Here is a 7,887-nt window from a genome sequence, read left to right on the forward strand (position 1 = left end):
CCCCCCCCCCCCCCCTTTTTTTTTCAAGCTGAAACCATTGTGGAACAGAAATGGAGGGCCCCATGTTTGTGTCCACTTTCCAGGCTCTTCTCTCTCTCTAGGCTCTGTGATCTCTAATGAGTGAAGCCTCCACCTTTCCTGACACTGAGCTAATGACACCGAGCACTTTTTGTCAGAGGACTGAAGTTACTAAAGGGATGTCTGTCACCACCACTGTCCCCAGATGGGAACACTAAAAAGAAGAAAGAAAAGCAGGGAACTTTTCTTAGGAAGCAGAATTTGAAACAGCATCTAGTGCTCCCACGTATTCCTATTCAGACACCTGGACAGTGCTCCCGGGAAGTATTTAGGGCAGGACTACCTGATTTTAGGTAGCAGAGGGCATCTGTTCGATTTAACAGAAGTCTGAAGGACAGACATTATAAACTCATCACAGTTAAGGTTAAACCTGTAACCTTCAGCATCTTACCAAGACAACGGTGTTTTTCATAGATCGTTGTAAATAGCTGCTCAGTCTACAGGCAGGTCAGAAATAAGCCACTATTAGTAAAATGGGAAGTGGAAACATCCTGGAGCACCAGCACAGAGCGAAGGGAGCCCTTTCCACGTCTAGCAGAGACTGCTGGCATTTACCCAGCAGCAGGGCGTACCCTCAGATTAGAAAGCTCCAGGCAGCAAATAAGGTAAGCGGGGTAGTAGTGAATGGAAAGTATCTCTATGCTGCCCATTTTCCAGGTGATTAAACTTGCTACCTAAGCAGCTAGAACAAAGCCACAACTGATGGCAATTTCAAAATTATTTATGTATAGTGTTTCCATAATAAATTCCGCAGTATCAAGTACACCAAGATGTCCCCTTCAAAAGTCACTGGTCACTTGAAGTGCGTGCACTGCACTAGTCTACAGAAAAAAAAGAAAATTTAAAAAAGGGGGGAGAACAATCGAGAACAGGAAAAGGAAGACAGCAACTAGCTATGGTGCAAGAGTTGGTACATTCTTAACAAAACAAAACAAGGACACCTAAGTACAGAGGAACAGCCAAAGGGAAGGACACCTTCCCCCGAGGTTCCCCCTGGACTCAGCAATGAGACAGAAGGCTCCTCTTCTTCCACGTGGAGGCCACAGATTAATGGCATTTGGACCACAGTCAGTGCAGTTCACACACTGCTAATAAGCCAACAGATGCCTTGCTTGGATTGCAGCAAGAACACCACATGTCACTGTGTGGAAGATCCCCAGGTCACTCAACCCCCTAAACAGCACATTTCCTTCCTTCCTTGGACCAGGGCCAGGGAACCTGCTGGCTTTCAGTTAGGCTCCCAAAAGTAAACCACATACAAATATTGATTTCTACACACTCTCCTCCTGGTGCACTCTTGCAGCATCTCTCAGGATCATTTTAAAAATCAACTGTCCACAGGCAGGTGACCTTCCGAACTATTTTACCTGGCTGCACTAGTCCTACCCCGTTAAAATTAAGTTACAAAGAATAAAGGTGATCCGATACCTTGAAAACTTAGATTTTGCAGGGGCCTAATTAAAGGCTAAGTCTTTAAGCGAACTCCTAGGCATCAATATTCTCTAAGTCCCAAGTTTGCCAGTTTGTATCAAAACATTATCACTTCTGCATTCTCAGTAACAGGACTTGGCCAGCTTTATCCCTACGGACAACAGCATAATGTTGAAAATAGAAGTACAACTTATGCCACAGAAACTGGCATGAAAACATCTTCTTTCCTTTATATAGTCCTGGGTTCAACAGGGTCAGAAACAAAGTCAGCTTCACATACCACAAGTCGTATGCGATACACCCAGTTTATCTTTAAAACTGATGTATCTGTATCCACATTAGCAGCCTACAGCTGTGTAAAACTTAGAGGAACTGGACAGAAAGAAAACCTCTCACATTTTGGGAAGCAAAGGGTTGCTTTTTTGTGTGCGTGTCTGTTATGTACCAAACATAACTGAGGTCTGAAACAAGATCCTCCAGCTCAACAATAAAGGTATTGGACGGTGCCAGAACACATTCTTTAAGCAAAGTACCGTGCTTCATCGCAAAAGAAAACCATGTTTTCTGGTAATGAAGACACGACAAAACCTGACCCAGTCCTGCTGACTCTAACGCATTTTCCTGTGAAAATCCTAATTACCAAAAAAGTACTGTCAGCAAAGCCCAAACACCACAAACAGGATGAAAATGAGGCGCAAGCAAAAAAAAACCAAACAAACAAACTTGTCTGAAGTTATGCAATTTACCTTGCAATAATTAAGAGATGGGGTATAAGAGCCTGAATATGACTGAACATTACAGGTATCACTCTGAGAAGTTCAAGACCCTTTATCCCTTATTATTTCTTATTTTGCCAGTCACACTCTTTTCTGTCTTGCTCACTTCAGGGGTCTGTGTAGATCCACCTGCTTAGCAGGCAATGAAATTAAAAGAACACAGGTTCCACATTCTTGTCTTTTATATTCAACAGAGGATCTCATGACAAGTATCTATCCTGCAGTGCACTGAAGACAAGAGCTCAACAGCATATAAATCAAATTGTCAAAATAAGCTTTTCTCCTGCTACATTATACAGGAAATCTAAACAGCTCCAGCCCAGCACAAGATGTCTTGCACTGGAAGCACCCTAACTCTTTCCAAAGGCAGCAAAGATGCATGTGGATACAAATTTATCCACATATTTAAGGTTTTACCCAAGGACTCTGCTTTTGATGATCAAATTTCAGATTTTTTTGTGAGCCAAAAATTAGACTTGCAAATTTTTCCATTTCTTGAGTTTTCCCATTACATATAAATCTGAAGAAACGTTACAATATTCTTTAAGAAACCACAAAGAAGGTTTCTGAAGCTGTTCTTCAAGGCTGCCTCCATGAAGGTGATGAAAATGACTGCATTTCTGTATCTCTGAGACACCTCATAAATTCACAGAAAACATTCTGAACATTGTATCTTTTCTGGCAATTATTATTCTTCAAATTTAACAATAAAAATGTAATCAAAATTAGTTCTCACCATTATTCCTTAGCATAACAGGAAGAGGTGGTGGCTTTAGGCCCTAAGGGCCTATTCTGGGAACAGATGGAGTCCTAGCAAGGCAGAACAGCCTGGTCTCACAGCACTTTTCCACCAGCAGCTGCTTTCATCTGATGGGAGCTCTGAAGCTTTTGGGATCTGATGCAGCTACACGCATCCACTTGCTAGTGCTTCATCCCTCTCGCCCTGCACCTTCTGTGAAGCTCTGCAAACCCCAAACGCACCCCTGGGTCACGTGTTAATCTAGGGATCTGTTCCATCACAGACAAAGCCATTTTCACTTCTGTTGTCCTCAGCCCTTCATAGGAGAGTGAGAAGCTATCCTATGGATTCAAAACCAAGCTTAGGAAACACAGCAAAACGATTCATGGTGGTATTTATTTGCAGGGTCCGGTCCTCCTGAGAAAACCAGTTGTTCCAGTGTCATGTCAGGGCTGGGCTGCTCCACAGCACTGGCAGCCAGAGGGGAGCGTGACTGTCCCAGCAGGGAGGGACTGGAAAGAGCTGCTTGGTCAGATTTTGACCCATGCTAAGAAATTGGTTTGAATCTCATTTCCCTAAAACATGAACCATCACTTTAGTGCAGAACAAGCTTCTTTTTAATTTGTACTCAGAGGGAGCCTACTACTGATTACAGTAACGACAGCAGGTTATGGACAAAACATTTCTAGAGCTGCAAAACTATTCTGGTAGAAGTCCTTTAAGGATGCATGGTTATTTACTTCAGTTAGCATTTTACAGAGCTACAGCGTGTACACTTGCACAGTTACACACAGTACACAAGCTTTCAGCTGAGACTGCAGAAGTACCTGCCTTGCAAAGCCTGCTAACAGCTTGTGACAGCACCTGACTGCATGTACCCTGTATTAAAAGGGTAGCTAAAACACAGTACTTGCAAACGTTGTACAAGTTTTTTCCATGCAAGGAGGCAACAGGATTGCTACCAGAAACGTGATTATACTCCGAGTGGGTCAGTTCTGCAAAACTGCCAAAAGACACTCTACCACTCCCTCATTCAGCCATGTCATCCCGCCATAAAGAGATAAGACACTCGAGACTTTAATAAGGCTGGAGTCCCCACCTTAAATGGTATAGAAAAACAAGGACCAAATCTGGGGGAATCGCCTGTGCTGTAGAGCTTAGTTACAAGTGCAACGCTTCACCTGCCCCACTGCGATAGCCCACTCCTCTGCACGGCCCTCCCCATCTTCGAACCCAAAGACCTCTTCCAAAGACACTGTATTATTTCTCTTTTTGAGCTACGCAAGCAGCATTCCTGATGGGTGGGCACCAGCTCAAACCATTGCCTCCTGCTCACGCTTTATTACAAAATGTAGTAAAGCCACATGTTAGCAGACATCGAGTCTCAGATCTTTCACTTTGTTTGTGTGGTACCTAAAACACCACTATGGTCCAGATAGGGAGCTAAGAGCACACCAACATAGAGCAGCGAGTGACAAGACCTCCTTTGCTTGACAAGCCAAGTTTAAGAAATTAGCATAGAGAGCTGCTTTTCTAATCTCTGCACACTGCTTTACTGGACAAGTAACGATCTAAAAGGATCTCCTCTTTCGTCCTTTTGCCAAGCAAGCTTCAACCAGCAAGAAACTGTCTGTACCACTCATGACATGGCAGTGCAGCCAGAACTATTAGAGAGGAAATACTGCTTTGCACTGATAAACAATAAATCAGCAGTTCTTAGCATTGAGCAGTGTCTATACCACTTGCTTCCCCCCCCCCCTGCTCACCTGGAGGTCTGGGTTTTTTTGCCACGCTGCGCAACCTAAATGACAGACAGTATTTGACTGGAAGGACTAAAGGATGAGGGTGCATGATTCCACTGGGGCAGTATCCTGGCCCAGGATACAATTATTTCCCCACAGAATTCTAACCACTGAACTAACGGTGCTGTGTGAGATCTGCATCTGCACGTGTTCCCAAGTACTGTGCTTAAATACTCAGGAGGTAAGAAGCCACTCTGAGGGCACCGGCTTCTCAGCATGTGCAGTTTCTTTAATGGCAGTTTCTTTGTTACAACATTCACTGTATGAACACACATAGACTGAATTTAACAAGTGCGATAGCTGAGTGCTATAAAAAACCCATGCAGCGTGAAGACATGTTTCTGTTTTGCAGAGCAAGTCAGACACACCATAATCTCTCATCCAGTGCAAGCTGTGGGTGAGGACTGAAGCAGTCTAAGGACACATCACTTCTCTGAGTGCTACTGCTCTGTGCCTACTTTACAAATCATCTCACTTGCCTATAAAATCTTGCTCAGTTCTTCTATACGGTAAAAATCCTGAACACTTTCCATGTCACAGTATCAATTTGGTCTGGTTTAGTACTTATTTCTGAGGTGTTATCATTGCAGGAACACATATTTCTGAAATGAAGCTGCGGTAGCATCCTCAATGCATCTTACAAAAAGCTCTGTTTAGCAGTAGCCTATTACAGGTCATGGTCTCTACCAGCAAATGCAAGCACTTAAAACTTTTACTTAATATTCTAAGACAAATGCATATCTCTGCTAGTGAGGCAAGTCACTTCCAGGCCTTTTGATTAGTGAGAAACGCCACAACTACTGAGGCACAAGACGAGGAAAACACTGTATTTACACTCTGAGCCTAAGCGACAGCTGAAGAAAGTCCGTGCTTTCACAGAAGAAATAAACGCTACTGGGCATGGGCAGGAATAATGAAGTAATCCAGACCTGCACAGCCATTGTTATTGATTTTAAGCCATTAATCCACCTACCAGGGCAAGACATCTTACCAGCAACACTTTTCCCATAGTTTTTCCAATGCTGTAGGACTTTAGCTATTACTCCCATGCCATCTGGGACTACTCTGTTCCTATCATCCCCAGCAGCCACTGCTCCCTCAAAAGATGGTACTTCCCCCTACTTTTCTTTATCATGCCATTACTAGAGAAGAGGAGAAGGGGGGTGGCTCAGGCTGACTTTTTCCCCAAGTGGCAGTCTCTATACCAACAGCGATAAAGCACTTGCCTTTTTTTTTTTCAGGCTTCTCTTCCCCAGAGCTTAGGGATGGAGAGATTTTCACACTATCCAGGAACAGCTACTTCAGCAAACCAGGGAAGGTTTTAGAGCTGCCATGTGGTCTTGATGTATTTTAGAGGTAGGGCGACTGCTAAGAGATGTCACTTCTTGTGCTATTTAGTAATTTGTATAAAAACAGTTGGCTGCCTAAGGTCACTCTCTGCATCTCAGGTCAGAAATTGGCTGTGCTTTCCCATAGGTGCCAACACTATGACAGATGTTGTGCTTTTGGATGTATGCAAAGAGCAACAGAACAACAGCCTAGGAGGACACGCTGCGCTGCTGCTCACCCGCACAGTGCTACCCACTGCTCATGGAGACTCCCTCCTCCAAAGGTTACACACTATAGGAGCTATAGACAGGAAAAAAAGCACCTCATGGGGCACTATGCAGTATATGTGCTATGGTATTGTAAGTACAGTAAACATGCTGACCCAAGTTTTCTCTCATAAAAATTGCAAACTCAATAAACAAAATATTCACCCAGAAATCACCAGACTGATGAGCAGAATGATATAAAATGGCCTCTATTTGCTGCAAAATTAGATAAATAAGAACTGCTGCAAGCTACAAAACTGTGAAACACTAGAATAGATCAGGAAGAGAGACCGAGCTCTCCTTCACTGGAAGGTTTCAAAGAGTCAATCTGTCACGTTTACCCCATCTCTAAACTGGGAGTGGTCTACACGGTCTTCTGAATTCCCCTTTTTAGTCCTACTCTATTTGATGAAGCGCCCTGCAAAACAAGTTTTGCAATCACCTGGCACGGAGCAGGCGGGTGCTCCAAGCATCCCTCAACTGCCCAGGGAAGGTTTGGGCTAGTGACCTCATCCTACACTGTACCAACTCAGAATACGAGATTGTGACCTGGAGATGTTAGGATGCTACCCGTCCTTCTGCATGCGTGATGCTACAATAAAAGTGCTGTCACAACTCTGAGCCTCCATTGTAACATCACCCTGGAAAGGCTGGGGGCCAACAAGGGAGGGTGAGCAGATAGAAACATGACCATGTCCCACAGCTGGGGCACAGGGAGACGAAGGGAGAGGAATGGTGAGCTTAAAAAGGCGTGCATTCACATTGTAAGTACAGCAGAGTGACGGACAACACAGAAGCATGCAGATTTAAACCCAAACAAATACTGCATGACACATCACCTGTAATACTTACTGGAAGCACTACTTTGTCACATCTGCACATCCACCTGCAAAGGGTGGGGGTCCTGGACCCATGTGTAGTACCTCTACCTGCTTCCAGGTAAATTAACCAACAACATCTGGCGCCAGAGGACTGACCTGGGAGTCTACAAAGACATCAGTGGAAGCTCCAGCCAGCATCTGGTGTGGACCCTGCAGCAGGGGCAGACAGAGCAGGCTCCCCCACAGACCGGGCTGTCGTCTTTCGCATTCTCGGAGCCAGCTGGAGCTCCTCCGTTTTACCGCAGTGCTGGCGGGAGTCTCAGCTGTGCCCTCTCCGCACCTCTCCCACCGTGGTGCGGGGGCTAGCACTCGCTGGCATACTTCGGAAACGGGAGAGTCCTGCGGTCCACAGCGGAAGACGACGCCGAGCGATGTTCAGCGGCTGGGGGCATGGCGCTGCACACAACTGCCCGAATGCTGGAGCCGAGGGGCAGCGTCGCAGGACCAAAGCGCTCCGGTCAGCAGCTGGCTCTGGGGCCGCTGGGTGGCACGGTCCAGCATTCGGGAGATGTACGAGTCTTTCTGCACGGAGATGGGCCACACCTCTCCCGCCACGGGCAAACGGCTGCCGTACCTCCCCCACAC

At 45.4% G+C, this 7,887-nt stretch overlaps 1 protein-coding gene across 1 annotated transcript in view; it reads right to left on the reverse strand.

Annotated features, from left to right (window-relative positions):
- CAMTA1 (calmodulin binding transcription activator 1) overlaps positions 1-7,887 on the reverse strand; it is a 250,618-nt gene that overhangs the window by 29,657 nt on the left and 213,074 nt on the right. The window lies entirely within an intron of this gene.

This window comes from Aptenodytes forsteri, unplaced genomic scaffold (assembly GCF_000699145.1).
Source record: "Aptenodytes forsteri isolate BGI_AS27 unplaced genomic scaffold, ASM69914v1 Scaffold16, whole genome shotgun sequence".
Classification (NCBI taxonomy): Eukaryota; Metazoa; Chordata; class Aves; order Sphenisciformes; family Spheniscidae; genus Aptenodytes; species Aptenodytes forsteri.